The sequence below is a fragment of the Larus michahellis genome, chromosome 6, assembly GCF_964199755.1.
Source record: "Larus michahellis chromosome 6, bLarMic1.1, whole genome shotgun sequence".
Taxonomy (NCBI): domain Eukaryota; kingdom Metazoa; phylum Chordata; class Aves; order Charadriiformes; family Laridae; genus Larus; species Larus michahellis.
The window spans coordinates 46,478,715-46,497,079 of record NC_133901.1 but is presented as its reverse complement, the minus strand read 5'-3'; the positions used below and the strand labels follow the sequence as shown (position 1 = coordinate 46,497,079).

The following is an 18,365-nucleotide window of genomic DNA, read 5'->3' as shown; positions in this document are numbered from 1 at the left end:
GAAGAATGAAGTGAGTATTGTTGCCTTTGAGCCATTTGCTTGGAGATAAATCCTCAATATTGGATCGTCTAGGGGGTTTGTGGGGGGAGGTGTGTGTGTGCTTCTCTTCAAAACGTTTTTATGTTATATCAGTAGGGGCAATCGGTGAATGTTCATGGTTACCTATAAAAAAAGAGGACAGAGTGTTTTGCTTACTCTAAAAACTAAGTATGTAGAAAGAGCCAGAGTGTATTCAAATCTGTTTTGTGTGACTATTAATTCGGCTAGTTTTGAATCAAATTTTAAGTCTGTTTGAGCTCAAGTTCAGTCAAGCACACGTTAATTTTGTCCTTATTCAAAAAAGTGCTTACATTGACCATATGTTTAAATACCATCAGCTGCTGAATTAAACTTTGAAATCCCTCAGGTGTTCTGCTGGCTTGCTTTTATTGCAGCCTCTGTACCTCCTACCAGGAGGTTGGTATAGGAATATCTTTGGTGGCATAAGAATTTTAGAAGCAGAGCTGAAATTTGTAAGTATATCATGCTGTCTCATTTTGGGCTTAAGGGAAGCCAGGGAACTTGGTCTGCAGCTCTACATTCTTTGTGTAGTAACTTAATTACTGCTGAAAATATCAGATGACTGTATGATTGAATACTGAAGTTTTAAAGAGCACTATAAAAATCTATTCTTTCTTTCTAAAGGTACCACTTGCTATAGTTTTTCTGAAATATTTGCGCAGCTGTTCTTAGAGAGATCCAAAGGTTTAAATTGTAATTGAAAGCCCTTTCCAAATTTGTTGCATTTTTTTTTAAACCTCCACTGCTTTTTACACTGCAAATGCTTTGTTTTCCTCTGATCTGTGCAAGTTCTACATGTTAGTAGTAAATGATTATTTACATTTTTTAATTTGACACAGTTTTGCCGTGGAGCTTAAGTGTGAGAAGATAAAGGAAGCTAGAATATTGTTAGCTTAGCCAAATATAAGATTAAGGTGCAGAAAGCTAAGTGCAAACAGCTGCTGACTATGACAAGGGGTACTTGGTGAATGCTGTTTTAATGATGTTAAAGTTAGAAAATATGTTGATGAGTATCTTGAGCAAGATTAATTTATATAACTTGTTATAACTTGCAAGAGGGCTTGAGATTTATATCTAATAAATATTGATGGTTTGTAACTGAGTTTGTTGTGCAGATAAATGCCATCTGACTATTATTGTTAAGCTTGTTTTAACCTTCAGAGATAACTTTTTAGGAGAGAAACATACTGCAAAAGCTATCTGGCAGAAAGTCAAGAATTGTAGTCTGTTGGTCTAATTACAAATGCTACTCATAGTGAAAAAGATTGATGGGGGGGTGGGGGTTGTTTGTTTGTGTTTTGGTTTTTAATTTAATATATATAGTTCTTTAGCTATTGTTCCACCCAGCAAAGCATTTCAGTGAATGCTTACTTTTGCAGTTGTCCCTTAATTTCAGGGAATACCGTTGTGGCAGAGTGCTTTCCTGGATTCTTTATCCAGAGTCATCTGAAATCATATGTAGTCCTTCTGTTTAAATAAGCTAGCTTTTCCTTGGGACCCCCAACCTGTTTACTGGTGCTAAAGTGCTGTAACGTAACATTTGTAGAAGTTTCTGGGAGAGCTTAAGAACTCTTTTGAAAAGTTTATTCTTTAATATATCATAGTGCTTTCTTGAATGTAGGCTAGGGACGAATGCCTGTACTAAACAGAGTGCGGGGAACACGCAGGCAATACAAAAGGATTTTTTACCCTGGAGCACCTGTCTTGCTTCTGGAAGATGTGCTGCTACTGTTCTCCGCCCTTCTCTCTAGCCCTGATTCAGTTATGGTTACCTGAGAATTTGCTTTCAGGAAAACCTGAAAAGCAGCGGAGGTTACCCAGGTTACGGGTTATGTGCGCCAAAATGCAGTATTTACATCCAAGAGATTATTACTTTCTATTTGGGAGAGTATAAAATGTAGCACTGGATTCTGACAGAGCCATTACTATGTATGATTCCATTAACATTGCACAGATGGGTGCGATATGAAGGGAAGCGTGTAGGCACGACAGTAAGGTCTGTGCTTGGTTCTGCTACTGACTTCTGGGGTGGCTATTGCAAGTCATCATGATTACGTCTCTGCTTCTTTCCTGTGCCTCTCTTTCAATTGAAATCTCAGAAAAGATACAGTTGCTTGGTAGGTTGTGGAATGCTGTGAATTACGGCCTTGATAATATTATGATGTGACCTGCTTTCATCAGTGGTAATTCAGATGTAATTATGATGAGGCTTTTCAAAAGTTATTTTCTGTTTTGACTGTTTGACCATTAGATTAACATTTTCGCTGCATTAAAATTACCAGTTTGTGTTTTCTCTTAAAGCCATGAATGTCAGGGCATCTTACTTGTGCTCTAAAAGAAGCATAAGAAAAAAACCTCACCATAGAGCCTCTGAAAACTACCGAGCTGATGCAGCCAACACTTGCAATCTGGGTTCTAGTGAAATCAATGCCAAAAATGTGATTGACTCCAGTACAGCAGGGATTTTGCTTGTGATCTGGTGTGTAAATTTAAGTGCCTGTCTATTCAACAATATCAACAGAGTTTCCTTGCAAGGAAAATAAAGCTTGTTTACATCATCAGGTGTTAAGCTGTATTTTTAATTAAAGTTTTTCTCGGGAACATAAAGTCATCATCATTTGAAAACAAAATGCTTTAGATGAACAGTGAGGAGATATTAGAACTGGGAAAGTATGATAAAGCTTCCGAGGACTTATTCATTATTGGGGTCACATTTTCAATATTATATACTCTGAAATTAGTTTTTTTTAGGGTTGCTAGTCCAGTTACCTTCTGGCTGGTGGGCAAAGCGTACTTTTCTCACCTCTCTGGGTATGTAGCTATGCGTTTTAGCTTCGATACAGAAGCTGTGCTTTGGCTTCAGCATTCTTGCAGTAAGATGCTGATGGAGTTGTGAGCTTTTTTTTTTTTGTTGGCATATGTGAGGCTTTTAGGCCGGATACATCTTAGAATAAACAGGTGATCTACTGTTTTTATTTTTTTTATATATTTAAAGTATTTTATATATAAAAAGTATATATATAATAAAATACTTTATTATTTTAATACTTTTAAAAGTCTGGCTGCAAAATTGACTTTTGTATTTTGAGTGTGAAATGGAAAGGAAGGAGGACCTAGGAGTTGTAAGAAAGAATACAATTCCTTAAATCTTCTCTATTTTAACCAACCTAACGTTTGCAGAACCTGGTTAGGATACTCTTGATTACTATAATTACATACAGTAACAAAACTGAAGTCCTTTGGAGAAACCCAAGGCAATTTCCAGTGGTGTTTGTGGATGGACTAATTATTTTAATACATTTGGAGTAATGCCTCAGCTTTCTTTTTTTTTTTTTTTCTTCAACATCACTGTAAACAAAAACTTTCCTTGCAAAAGACTTAATTGGTTGTAATTTGTTGGATAGATAGAAGCCGTCGGGAAATGGACAACAGAGCTCTGTTGGATACAAGTTCTGTGTGGTTTTGATTTATTTAGGCGTTTCATGTTTTCTCCCAGAGTGTTGCCTAAGCTTCAACTTCTGAAAATTTGATTAAGGAAATAGTCCATTCTGTATCTGTCTTTAAAATATTAGTAATAAAAAGGGCTGGAGAAAGGCTGCTGCTCCTAGAGGCTTGACATCAGTTTTAGAAGAGTGGATCCTTCAGAGAGATGCCAATGCTTAGTCTCTGTTTGCATAGCCAGAGTTGCAAGGAGTAGAAGTAGCTTATGAGGCCTCCAGACTGATGGATTAAGGGACAGCTGTTAGCATTTGGGATGCTGGGAGCTGACATAAAGAAAAAATGCTGTTGACTTTCTATTGATAGGTTATTATCTTTAGTAACTTCCATCGCAAGTTTCCCTTTCTCTTTGTTTCTGTGTACGTGAACAAAAGTTAAATTGCTGGTAACTCCTCTACTTGATACAATGATTTTGCAGACTGACATTGGTGGTGTTAGGATGAGTGAAAATTATTTTTTTCTGACTTTTTTGACTTTTATTTTGACTTTTTTTCCATTGCAACCAATGGAGCCAACATACTGGGATGCGCGTATGCTCAGAATCACTGTATTTATGATGCAGTGACACCTGTTACATCTTATTAAATCAATATCCTTCTCTGCTTTCCATCACTGTTCGGGATCTTTGGCCTGGAGTCTTTGAACCTTGGATTTTGTGCTAGGGGGTCCTTAAGAAATGGCCAAACACAAAGCTAAACCACAAAAAAAAGCAGCAATCTGATAATGTAAATCCACTGGTGGTATTAGGAGTGAGGATGCTAGCTAGAAGTAGCGTGTCTCGTCAGCAATTTTAATGTTCTTCTAAATAAGGTCATTTAAGGTAGAAGTAAAAACGTTCTGCTAGAACTCAAGGCTGAGGACCTGTGGGAGATTTAACAACAACAACAAAGTCAAAGCTAGGTATCAGCAAAATTTTTCTTGGCTCTGTTAGCTCATGTAGAAATGATGTTTTTAATGTCTTCATTAACTGTAGAGTTAGTACATCACCATACAGCAGGTTGGCAATGTCATGTCAATTTTTGGAAGGAAAAAAAAATTCTCTGAGTTTAGTAGTCTGCAGTTTAACTTCCTATTCCTTTTAGTTATCTGCAAGTGTACTTGTTTGAACCCTTCAAGCAAAACTATGCCCACGTTTGCCAGAATGTTCTTGTGCCATTCAGGCAAGTCCCTACAAGTGCTTTTTTGGCAGAGTTTTGGTTGAAGTTCAGGTATTTGCACAGTAAGCTCAAAAGGAAACTTCAGTGTGTGAACCCATATGTACGGTCAAAAAAAAAAGCGGGGGGGGGATAGAAAGTTGTAACCGCGATTTGACACAGCTCCAGTCATTACCTACTGCTCATCAGCTCTAATCTGTGCGTAGCAGCTTGTTTCCTCTCTTCTCTTGAGGTTAAACTTGTATCAGTGGGGAAATGTGTTAACATTTGAGATCAGAAGGCTTCCAGAGACTTGCTCGGCAGAGTTGCTGGCGTGAAAAGGCTCGCAGTCTGGGTCTAGAGGGCAGCCAGTTTAAATGTGGGTACAGGGATTGAAACTGCTTTGTTTGCATTCTTTTTTCCATCTTTGCTGATCTAGAAATTATTTTATTTGGTGATTTGGGAAGATAAAAGCTGACGGGAGAATGGGCTCTGTCGAATGAAGGCTGCTGTCTCCCTCAGCTCTGCACAGACCTGGGTCAGGAAAGTGCTGAGGAAGCGCACGGTCGGCTTTGGTGAAAGGTCCAAAGTGCAGATGGGCTGCTGTTGTGAGACAGCAGCAGTTGCAGATGTGGAAGGAAGCACAGCCTTCCCAGCACTCCTGAGCGGTGAATATAGCTAAAAAGCTGGAGAGTGGGTCTGCCTTCCGAGAAATGATTGGCAGGACTGGAGCATAACTCATTACAGAAGCAGCAGAAGATTGGGAAACATTCGTTTATGCCAATTCAAATTGCTCTGATCCCTAGAGACTTGGCAGTGTGATTCACCACTATGAAATATTCAGGTTTTAATCATTGCCTAGTGCAAAAACTGTAACTTTGTCATTTCTAAAATGTTGAGCTTTTATTCCGCATAAACAAGCGTGAATGTATATGGAAAGTGCATGTAAACAAGTACAAAGTATAGCTATATATTAAAATTTTTGAAACATGTATATATCTAAAAATGTATACACGTTTATTTTCACTTGTCTGCAGACTTAAAAGGGCTGTGGAAGAAATGACCTGTCTTCTGGGAATGATTTCTGTGTGTTTTGGCGGATGAAGAGTAGGGCACAGAACTGAGCATCGGGCGTGCTAGCAGATTAGCAGTGGCTCAGCGTAGAGGATTTAACGTCTGGTCATATATTTTTCACAGAAGCTTAAATATATGTCTGAATTGCTCTTGAGCTTTATTTAAAATACAAAATCCTGTTTTGTCAGTGTGTCAAACTGTGCCAGGTCTGAAGGTGAATTTCTGTGAAAGCTGATGTTTTTTATTTCAGATTTGCCCATCTGTTGGCAGACTTACAGCTGCAGAACAGTCTGCGCTTACAGGTCACCCTTTTCCTTTAGCTATTTTCTAGGAATCCCAAACCCTAATACTCTTCCATCTGAATCTGGCTATTCATACAGCTTAGAGTCACTATGCTTCCTGTTATCCAAACAAGCTGTCCCCTGATAAACACAAACGAGCCTTTCTGTTCTACCGGATCATTGCATCGTCCCATTTCTACCCTGTCATCGAAGTGTGTGGCACTCCTGGAAACACTGTGTTCCCAGCTCTCCCCCTCCACCTAGTCAACACGGCTTGCCTGCCAATTTATTCTTTTTGAAAGTGAGTTTGGTCACTCTCATACAGCTATGCCAAGAATTACTTAGTAGTTGCAATGGGATTTGGAGTGGGGAGGGGAAAACAGATTTGTATACTTTCTGCTTCTTAAAGACACACGAGAGAACACTCGTAGGATTGTTAAAACACACCTTGAATGCGGGGTCTTAATGGATGCCAGAGGCCTTCTGGTCTGCTGGATGATCTGAAGGTTTCTGTTTTAATATGATACCAAAGGAAATGAAAGTGCGTGAGGCGTGGGCTTTGACTGAGCAAAAGGGGCATTTCAAAACCTAATCTAAATTTTTTGTGGTGTTTTTTTTTTTTGTTTGGTGTTTGGTTTTGTTTTTTTTCCTAAGGAACCCAAAGATATTTTTTTCCTAAGTTCTTTTTCAAGTTTTGACACTCTGCTTTCCTCATGTCTACTGTCAGAGCAATGTAATTCATGTCTCTTAAGAATCCCTGAACTCACCCTGACATCTAAGAATAATAGAAATAAGTAAAATGTCCATTGTTGTTAATGCAGAACTTGTGTGTGTGAGGGTGGCCTGTGTTTTGCTCTAAAATGCATTGCTTTTATTTTCATACCCATCCCCCGTGTTCATGTTAAGGTCTCTTCTGCACAGCCGAAGTGTGACGTAGCAAAGAGGTGATACTAGACCCAACTTGTTAGTATGTATGTGTGTATTTTTCTTCTCAGAATTTCATTGAAAAGGTGAGCTTTGTGCTTTGGCATTTGGAAAGAAGCACAGGGTGTGTTTTAAATGCCAGGTAAAATGGATTTTCCAAAATTGCAGCGTCTGAGGTGTCTGTGTTGGACCATAAGGCCTCAGAGCCCTGCTTGCTGCAGCAGGAAGGATTCAAATGCTGTCTGATTTTTTATTTTTATTTTTTTCTTACAAGGCTTTAGCTTGTTGATTAGTATTGATTGCTGAAGGAATTGGCCACTTGAGTAGATGCTGAATCAAATAATCCCCTCACTTCTTGCTTTGCAAATCCATTGTCGTGGAACAAGCTGCTGAGCAGCTTTGCATACGTGCCACAGCGTGATGGGAAATTCTCTCACAGTCCGACCGGTAAAAATTGCACCTTTTTCCTTCTTCTTAAAGTACTATTGATAAGTGATATTTCTGCATAAATTTTAGGGTAATAGTTTGTAGTTACATTTAATAGAATAACAACAAAAGGCCAGGAGTAACTTTTTGATATATCTAAATGATTTAGACACTGTGAGGTTTGTCCTTCTAAATCACATAGGTAGCGTTGAAAAATTTTCCCACATGTTTCTATCAAAAAAGCTCTCTGCCACTGATTCAGCTCCTGACACACAGGCAGCATAAACAGAGCACCTGTAGCTAATGCAGCTTTTAAATTCTGTATTCTACACTGGTCTCTGAGATGTTGGTGACAAACCCATCGACTGTCCCAGCCCCACCTGCTCGAGGCCTTTGCAGCAGTGTGGGGTGCGTGACAGGTACGTCGGGATGCTGGCTGGGGGAGCAGGTGGTACCATAGAAAATAGCCAGGGATTTTGTATGCAAGTTTCAGAGAAATGCAATTGTTCTGGTCTGCGTTAATTGGAATACTTAGAGCATAAACTCCAGCAGATATTTGTAAGAGATTACTGCCAACACGTGAAAGTCAGGATGAACCAAATGGGAGATGGAGGATCAGCCACGTAAGCCTTGTTTCTGTTAATTGTCTTGTACAAAGCCCAGGGAAGTCAAGCGATTCCTGCCGTGGTGCTGTTTACAGAGTGAGAGCCTCTGGCTGAAAGATGGTTGGTTACCTGTTCTGCGCTTCGGGGTCTGACTGCTCTCTTGGTTACCTGTTTCTGTCCTTGATGCTGAATTTCCTATCTCTACTACTGCTTTTTTTCTTATTCACAGAAAAAGCTCAGCTGAAGTTTTCTTACTGGAATCCTAGTTCTGCATTTCACGTTAGCTGTAGCTGCATATAATGATTTCACAATAATTTGTGAAAATGCTTATTTTAGTTGATGACTTAAGATAACCAGCTACTAAATACTGGTTCGACTTACTCCTATTCTATTTTAAGGTATTTAAAATTCTTTGATTAGATGAGGAAATAATTCACATGGGAAATAGGAGCTGTGGAAAAGCCTCTGAACTTGGAGGCGGGTGGGGAGTATATGCTGTAAGTCATGAATTGCATCGTATTGTATCAGGCATCCACATAGTGCAGCTATACTTTTGTGTTGGGAATAGCACAATTGTCATTAATAAGAGTTTCATTCAGGAGATGATCCTTGTAAAGAGTCCTTTGGAGATAGTCAGTTTGCTCTCTGCTTTGGTTTCTGATTGAATTCCTGAGGCTGAATTTCTTGAAACGAGAAATTAGCTCTTGGATGAATTTCCAGAGGAAAAGTATTGATTAAGAGCTATTTGTTATCATCTGAGCTTCAGGACAAGCAAATGTGCTAGAGGTGGGAAATACAGCCAAATATATATGCACACCCACATTATGGTTCACTGATTTTTCTTCCTCATCTGGAATAGTAGTATTTGTAGTCTCAGCCATTGACCACTGATAGCAGGAGCCTATTACAAAGGAAAGAAACATCAGAACTGGTGAACAGAGTAAGAGAATTCATTTTTTTTAAGATACAAAGGAAATAGGAGCAGTGATTAAAATGTAGGTTGTTATTACAAAATGATACAAACCATTAATATAATAAATACCTGAAAACTTGTGTGTAGTGTAGGAAATAATAATGGTGTTCCTAGCACTGTCTGTGAACATGGTGCATGAACAAGTTTCAACTAATAGGTGAACGTCTTCCATTTTTGAGGTCTCTGAACTTGATAGACCCTTGGGATCATTAGCAAATCTTCTGAAAATGATTGAAATTACTTTCCTAGCAAAAGAAGCAACTTGGTACCCACCACTAATGCTCTGTTCTCTTCCTCATGCCCACCACGCGCTGGTTCAGGGGGAAGTGGATGACCAAGTGCTTGTAGCAGAACTGGTGGCCTGTTGCTAATTTTGCAAACCTAGAGCTCTAATCCATTGGTTTTAAACAGCTCTTCTGTACTGCATATGCAATGCATTGAAATTGTGGTGCCACTGCACAAGTCTTTACTAGTAGCGATACTGTTGCCAAATGATCTCTGCATATTGATAGTGAATTTTCTCTGTTATGCATGTAACTTTCCCTGGGGTGGTGCGAAACCAGATCACCGAAGTGATTTATGAAATGGAAACCTGTTTGAAAGCTCTTATTAGTGGTGGTTTGACAGTTGTTTGTCTTTGTTATTTTAAATGACTTCTATCATGGAATCAGTTTATAAAAAAAAAAAAATAAATAAAGGGGGGCGAGTAGTGTGTATGCACACACACTGCCATATAAGACCCAAACATCCGATACAGAAACGTTCTGTCTCTGAAACTAATAGAAGTCAAATAGTTAAGCTTCAAGTGTGGATCTTTAATAATTCAGTTAAATGTGCAATACTGTACTAGCAGATTCTTCTCTGATAACATATCCCTTACAAACACTGATGAGAATTTGAAAGGCTTTAACTATTAGTTCAGAGTTGCTTTCCATTAGACTTAGCTGCAGTTGTCAGGAGACTTGTATTTGGGGATCTGAGAAAGTTTGTTTTGCAGTCTTTGCTTATGTCTTCTCATACAAGCCTTGGTTAGGAAAGGGGAATGCTACATTCCCACTGCATTCACGACTGATTGTGGTGACAAAATGAAAATTCCCGATAATTTATTGGAAAGCTAATGTGCTTTATGGGCAAGGCAAAATTTAATAGTAATTGTAGCTTCTTAAAATGTGTGTTCTTGGTGGGGGATGGGGAAAGAGATGTGAACTTGAGTGGTTTAAAAAAAAAGAAAAAACAGATTAAGTACTAAAAAAAAGAAGGTTTGGCAAGAAGGATGTGTTACAAATAATGAATACTTTTGGAGAAAAATAAAATTTCCAACACATTCTGCAGGGAGGTGCTTAAAACCAGTGTCAGAACTCCATGGACTTTCCATACGTGTATCTTGAGGAATGAAGAGCACAAAGCAAAGCAGACCCTTTTCCTCGCCTCCCCTTGGAGGGCGGTGGGGAAGGGATGGAATGGCAGCCCCAGCGTAGTTGTCTGCTCAGCCTGGGGTTTGTTCCGCCGCTGCAGCGGCTCCATGCAGGCAGCTGTGGAGCTGGTCCAAGCGCCTCGTGTCGGTGCCCTGATTTCCATTCCCCTTATCTTCCCAGTTAGTCAGCACAGTGGTACACTGTTCATGGCCTGAAGGACAGGCGAGCATCATCTCTCCGGGGCTGATCCTGGTTCCTCAACCAGTGCAAAAGCTGGTAGTGATTGTGTGTTACGTTAATAATATGGGCTATTACCCTTACAGTTCTGTATATAGATAAGGATTAATATTACACTGAAATTGATTGTGAATTACTTAGTTTGTTGATATATCATGAAATCAATTCAGTGATGTAGTGGCTTTTGTATTATTACTTAAAACACTGTATTACCTTCCTTGGGACTCAGTATAATGAGACATAAGCATGTTCTTAAATGATTTTTTTTTTCATGTGATGTAGATTCGCACTACTGATGGTTGTAAACAAATATCTTTGTATTTTATAACATAGTTGTCTGTAAACAATAAGGCTAGAAAATGTTTTCCAGTGACAGCAGCTTTTCCTGGCTACTTTGGTATCAACATTTGGCATTATCTAGTTGCTCGGCTCAGTGCATTCTTGAATCATTTTCAGGAAAAAAGAAAAAAAACAAAACAACCAAAACAAACCCAACCTCCAAAGGGCTTAGCTTTTGGGAGCAGACAAAGATTCTTTCTGTACTTTTTTTCTAAATCTTTAACATTCAGGTTTTTTTCTGTATGAAAATAAATGTTCTTTGAAGGAATTTATGCCATCATGGGGAGTGGAACACTTTGGTTGAGGAGTTTTTCCTATGTGTGGGCACACGTCTCTTGAGCAGTCCTTGGAGTCGCGTTTAGCTTTGGATGTGTCTGCACCGTGCTCCAGAGCTATTATTATAGCTCATTTAAACAGACGCAAGGTAGTTTAAAACAAATTAATTTGGGTTCTAGTAGCAGGGCTGCTGCAGGGCTAAGGTTTCACTAGCTGAGTATCGAGCCAGCGCTGGTGTTTCTGTGTGTTTCGTGTTGATGTTTTTATGGCTGTGGCTCACCTACAGTAGCTGCTTTAGAGGTGGTCATCTAGGTCCTTGCATGCTGCAATCATACCTGGCTTGTCACTGAAGATTGTGTTCCCTCTTTGCTGCATTGTATTTCAATAAAATTGGCGGGGGATGAAAGCTGAGAGAGCAGCCTTGCAAGACCGGTCTTCAGTCTGTGCATTAAATGGAGAAAAAATGGGATTTTATTTCCCTTCACTGCTAGCCGGCATATCACAGCCAGGCAAGGTGCCACCAATTGGCATCTGTCTCCAGATTCCCCATATTGACAAGAGTCATTCAGAGCTGATAGATGCGTTAGGTCTAGTCATAACTTGCCCCAGTAAAGGTTCACAATAGCTTCAAGAGACTATCGCAGTCTCCGTCATTTTTCTGAGCTGAGGCTGTCAGTTTGGTGGCAGTTGGGTTTTTCTGCACATTGTCTGTTTTACTGGCTCGCTAGCTGGCTCGCAGCTTGGGGTGAAATCTTTGTCTTGCTGAAGTTGCTGGACGCTTTACTATTGACACACACAACCCCCACCCCCCAGTGAATTAACATATATTTCAAATAGAGATTAAATTTGTAAACGCTGTTGGGGTGGCCATAACTGCTTTAGGCTGCCGGGTGTTGGAGGTGATCGAGGATTTTGTTACTGGCCCTTAGAGGAGATGAGGAGAAGTGGATGGGTCTCCATCCCTAAAACTGCTGCTCCCTCGTATTGCTACCTGTTTACTGCAAAAGACAGAAGCCTCCCTTCAACCATTCTGCTTCATGTTTTAGCCTCTCTCCTGCTGCCAAGAATATTTTTACTCTGCGTCAAGAGAAAATGAATTCATGCCTTCAGGATTTGTACTCTTTGCTCTGTGCTATATGATAGCAACCCAGCGAGATGTGCAAGTGGAAACTGCATTAATGATTGATAAAAGCTGAGAGCTGTTTAAATTTTTTTTCCTGTTTAATGACTATCAATAATTTAATGCATTTACTGTATGTTTTCAAGAAATAACACCCACATTACAGGCTTGGGTTTAATAGGCTAAATGATTCAAGCTTCAAAAAATACAGATTTCCGACATGAAGTGTATCCTCTTTTTAATTAAGAATAAGACAGAAAAATATGAAATTAGGCTTGTAAGATGGAGATGGAGCTTGCAAAACAAATGTTTCTGCGTGCCCATGTCCCTCAGGCTGTTGTGTAGAGCCAGGTGCCCGCTCTTGCCCCGCAGAGAGCAGTGGCCGAGCTGGGTGAGAAGGTACTTGCAGTCACATCAGCATGTGTCCCCCCCCGACAGTGGCATGCGGGAGCCCATGCTGACACCCCGTCAGGGAGCCTCGGGAGGATGCTGCTCTCCAGGGCATGACCACGCGGCTGACTTTGCTGTCCCTTACGTTCCTAGGTCCTGAGTCTCACAACGGCACTGTTATTTTAGCTGCCTTATCAGCACCCCGTCACTTAAGTCACTGGGGGAAGGTTGAGGAGCATTGCTTTTAGAGAAAGAATTGCTTCCTTCTAGATCTAGCTTAAAAGGGAGAAATAAATATTTTTAAAAATTATTCCCCCCCTATTTCTCAGGAAGGGAAAATTTTTGAAGTGATGAGCATCTTCCGTTGTGCTTGGGTGCACTGTGTTTGGTCTTCAAGGCCTTGCATATAAAATATGGGGTATAAAATCTTACTTGTACTAGGTATGTACCTTTTTGTGGTGGTTAAGAGAAAATGGAATCTTTTTTTCATTATTGGTAGTCGTTGCAGTTAGACTGGTAAGTAAATGTCATGCATAGGTTGGTGTGTTTTAATAAGCATGTTATCTAAATGCGTGCAAATCAATAGTGCTTCTGTAAACTTAGATTTTCACACGGACAAATGTCATTTTGGGAAGAGCTTTTTTCAGGATCCAAAGAAAGCAGATGGGGAAATACAGATAAGGATAACATTAAAGCTGCCGAAAAGAATTGTGTAAACATCTCCAAATAAAGATAAAGAAATATAGTACATTTGGCATTTGAATAAAGGTGGTTCAAATAATTAAAAACCCTGCTTCTTGTTTAGGAACTGTGTTTCATATAAGTAAAGCACAGAGCCATTTAGACATCTGTTGATGAGTAGATCCTCTGAGTTCACTGAGACCTGGGCAAATCAAAGGAAAGTTTATTTAGGAGATCTGTGTTTTGAGTCACTCTTACCATGTTCTTATCCTTTGTCTGTGCTTCTGCAACAATATTTTGATAACTTTCTCTTGGCTATTTGTAACAGATACTTGAGAAGAGCTTCCTGCCTTTGTGCAGACACAGTTCTGGGAATATAGTATTTGTATTCGAAGAAGCTTGTTTCTTCACAAATATCTCCAGTACAGGTGTTTGCGGTGGAAGTGCTTACCCTGTTCTGTGTATACAGACGCATATATGCACAGATAATAGGGCTATGCTTTTAATTCATACTAAATTAAATCAGAATTTGTTAATTTCTAGCTTGTTCTCTTTATGTAGCTGTAGGGAAGTGCTATGTTATATGCAAGTTTCATCTCATACTGGCTCTGTCCAAACTGTAGATATTAGCAAATAGATGGGGGGAGGAACCTGCCGCAGTGGGAGGTGAGGTTCCTGGCTGCAAAACACGGGGTTTAGAGTCCTGCCCTCAGAGTTAAGGTATACCTGGGAGCTGCCACTACCATGAGTGGCAGAGAGACTCCAGACTAATATATTTTAGTAAGGTATGCGAGAGATACTTACGGTACTGTTCTAAGAAACATTTTAACTACAGACTGTACAAGAATGTGTCTGGGAAAAGGTGTTTTTTTCTGTTTCATCGTGATGGTTAAGAGTAGGTATTTTCTTAACTTCCTTGTTTGTTCTTTACAATGAGAAATCAAGATTACTTCTTTTCTCAATAAATATTCATGGAATAGTTATTTTACTGCATCTCCTAGATCGAGAGGTTGAAAAATGAACAGGAAAAAAATTAAAATAATTTGTTTTTACTGTGATATAAACTTGGCCTATTTCTATTAGTCCACACTGAGAGTGCTTATAATTCATGTGAAGAAAAGTAGCTGTTTGTTAAGCATAGATTGAAGAACCTTAAGAGCACTCTTTTTGCCCCTGTGAATTGTGTAAGGTGGTGATCTGCTTCCCCCCAAACTCTGCTTTGCCTTATGTTGTGGACCCAGTTTGGGCAAGGGGCTGTTACAGCAGCACTCTGATCAAATTCCTTTCTCTAGTGCTTGCTGTAACAGAAGTAATAAACATCATAGAGCTCGAAAATCCAATAAACTAGAAAATCTCCTGGGTTAGTTGTGTGTAACGGAGGCTCCCTTTAAGAGTGGTTCCCCAAAGGGCCGACGGGGGCTCCTGGCAAGGCTCAGGCAGGAGAAGGTGAGCAAGCTCTTTGCCAGTCGTGTGGCGCAGACTGGAAGTAAGGGGAGTTATGTTCCCAAAACTCTTTATTTTCTGAATTTAAAAGGTCTCTGGATTGATTAAATTATGAACTAGATCCTGGCAAACGCCATGCAGGATGTTCGCATTTAACTTTGGGAAGTGGTTTAGATTTGGGTAATGGTGTAACTGGAGGAATAAATCTGGTATTGATCCTCCAGAAAGAAGGATTAATTTTTAGTCAAGATCACGTTTCAGAATCCCTGGTCCAGGTTTCAGTTGTCAGCTCAGGTACTGTCCAGAATCAGCGTGCGTGGTGTGAGATACAATGAAGAAATAGCTCTAGCTGGTGGAATCGAGGATTATTTTTATTAAGCTTGATATAGCAAAGCAACTCGACTAAATCGACTACAGAAGTTGACTCACACACCATCTGAGGGTGTTTGTCTTAACATATGCCTCTTCATTTATCTAATGTTGATGTCAACGATTTGTTGAGTTTCGATACAGTGTTTCCCAGTTTTCTGTTTGTTTCCTTCCTGTAGTGGCTGTATACCCAAAACATTTTGACATTTTTCTTATACAAATTATCTCTGGCCCTGCCAGAAATTTAGTCAAGACTTTTGGTATCGTAAGTCATTTCACTGGGTTTCTCTACTTAGAATTTGACTTTCAGATAATGCATTATTTCACTTCATTTTATATTTTTTCTTGCCTGAGGATTTGAGAATAGAGCAATCTCACTTTCTTTGGGCAAGTGATGTTGAGTCAAAGCTACGTTCCTAAGTGGCACTTACGACAAATTTCTGTCTCCCTGAGAATGTTGTTAATAAACTTCAGTTTTTTGCACTTAGCCTTATTTTTTTGCCACCTCTTGATTTTGTGTTTGATTAAAAAGACGCTTCCTCCACATCTTGTAAGTCTGCTTTAAATTATTTCTCCTACCAGTAAGAGGATGAAAGCATAAAATTTTTAAGTACTTGAAGTGTAACCAGTATATCAATTCTTAGCAGATTTCACCTGACATACGTGGGGAGGGCTCTCTTAGCAGGGAGGAAAATGCTGTCTAAAGCATCCTTTTGATTTAATAATGAAAAAGAAAAGCAAATGATGCATTTGATTTAGGGATATAAAACTAGTGTGTGGTTTGAGAGGCGGATACAATTATTATTATTTTTTTTTCTTGTATTTTGCAACCTGGTCTGTGCTGAGCTGCTCAGTAAGTATTGATTATCGCGTAGCCTCGGGATGTACACATGTCAGGAACAATTTACTGAGGGTCATTTCTTTTCCCATCCCCACATTGAGGGCTGTAGCACCACTTCCCTCTTTTTAAAAAGTACAACAGGTTGAGTACTCCAGGTGTTGGCTTAAGTTGCTTTGCATCAATTAGTACAAGAGGGCTGAAATCTGACAGAAAGCAGAAATGCGACCGAGGCGTGTAAGACATCGAGAAAGTGGAATTGAACAGTGTGGGAAGGTTTGCCTTCAGGGAACAGGTTGGGAAGGCAGGTTTTTGAGCACATACATTTTTGTGTCAGGATCCATTCTTTTGCATTGTCAGATTATTACTAGGCCTATTTATGGGTGAACGTAACAAGGCAGAAGAGGTTTTGAATTCACTGATCTTGTTTTTTCTCTCTTTAGTGCACAATTTCTGTGTGGCTTCTTCTGTGATCTTTATCTAGGTTTTCATTGTTTATTTACACTGCCACTGTTACTTCATGAATTCTTTAAATCATTGCCTATCTAGAAGGGAATCTGGACAGAATTATTCTTGCAGCTTTAAGTCTTGCTGACAGGAGGAGAGAAGAAGAGAGCTTTTGTCCCCTAGAGAAATGGAGGAACTGTGGCCATTTAGAATTGGACAGATGTGGTCGGCTTTGAGGGAGATGCTGTGATGGGAGTGCTGCCTTTTATGTCATTTCCTATCTGTTGGGGCCCCTTGTATAAAAACTCTTTCGGGAGACTAGGATCCGTATGGAGTTTCATGCTGTTAGCAGATGGGATAATTATCATTTTGAGGGATGATAGAGGTGTGTGGGGAAATACAAGGTAGCATAGACTTTTTCCCCTTGTTTTTGTGAACTTGCATTCAGATTTTCCATGGGACAGAAAAGGGTAGAGTTTTCTGTATGAATATAAACCAACAAAATGTGATGGAGAACAGACTGGACGTGTTTCCCTTTGCTCATTCCCCATGGAAAACCTTGATTGCCATTTCCTCAAATATGTTAATGTCTTGCATTGCACCCTTTAAAATAATTTTCCACTTGATTTTCCTGCCTTTCATCAGAGGCAGGTACTGGAGGTAGGGAGGGGCCCATTAAATCTGGGTGTCTGTAAGTCTCTTTAAATTCATGTTAGGAGTAGGGCAGAGAGAGAGATATGGTCTGAGGTGAGGGATTATGGTTTTATGGGAGTGCAGCTGGATTTCTAAATGGTATCTTTAGTCACAGAAAGGCTTTTTGGCTCCCTTTCCCTTAATTCGGATACTTAATATTTTTTTTTAAATCTTATTTTTACTAAAAGATCCAACATAGCTAGAATAGGTTGTCTTAAGAACATAGATTGTTTTAAGAGAAAGACAGGTTGTCTTAAAAAGAAATAGAAGTTATGATTAACTGCATATACCTCATAATTTTAGGTATGATCCTTCCAGGGAAGAGTACGTAAGCACTTGAATGTCAGTATATACCTGTATGTTCAGTATGCATGTTGGAATTTGCCTTTTGCCAACTATTTTGATAGTAAATGTGGCTCATTTGAATTTTTACAGAAGTGGGTGTGAGCTTGGCTGACGCATATTTACTTAATAAGAATGAGTGCTCAAGAATATTTTTGAATGGGACTTTATCCAGTTCTAGTATGGGACTTTATCCCGTTTTGACATGAATCCATCTTTTATTTTTCTTAGTAGTAGGTGAATTGACCTTCATATTCCATATTTTGATAAGGTGACGATAGAGGGAGAAAATGCAGGACAGCTCAAGTTGGTATTACGGAACTGGAGGAGAGACATAGTAGCTCTTCCAAGGAGGATTTGTAACCTGTAGCCTCTTCAAAAAACATAAAAGCTAATACTTACTTGTTTCTTCTTTTTCTTCTTTTTTTCCACCCCCTAGGAAATACTGTTGTGCTGAGGAAGAAAACGGCTCCCTGCTCCTCTTTTTTTTTTTTTTTTTTCTTTTTTTCTCCTTTCTTCTTGTCTGAATTAGAAGCTCCAGGAATGTGCTAATTGGCGGCGGCCTCTTCAGAAAGGTAAGAGGTAATTGTTATCTGCTTTTTGAGGTGTCTTGCCTGCTCAGCTCCTTCTGGAAAGGAGGGTGATATCAGAAGAAGCCTGTCTACGTAGAGTTTAGACAAGTCTTCTGGTTAATGTGGATTGCCCTTCTAACAGTGGGACGCAAACAGAAGCTTTGTGCGCTTCTCTCTCTGCTCTATGTGCAGGATACAGTCCCTTGGAAAAAATGAGACAAAATAAATT

General features: G+C 39.5%; 1 protein-coding gene across 9 annotated transcripts in view; it reads left to right on the top strand.

Annotated features, from left to right (window-relative positions):
• Nucleotides 1-18,365, top strand: part of ZMIZ1 (zinc finger MIZ-type containing 1) — a 352,972-nt gene that overhangs the window by 32,653 nt on the left and 301,954 nt on the right. For all 9 annotated transcript variants that reach the window (XM_074592795.1, XM_074592794.1, XM_074592792.1 and 6 more), the window contains one exon: nt 18,004-18,139. The gene's annotated coding sequence lies outside the window, so the exon portion shown is untranslated. Of the gene's footprint in view, nt 1-18,003; nt 18,140-18,365 lie in introns of those variants that run through there.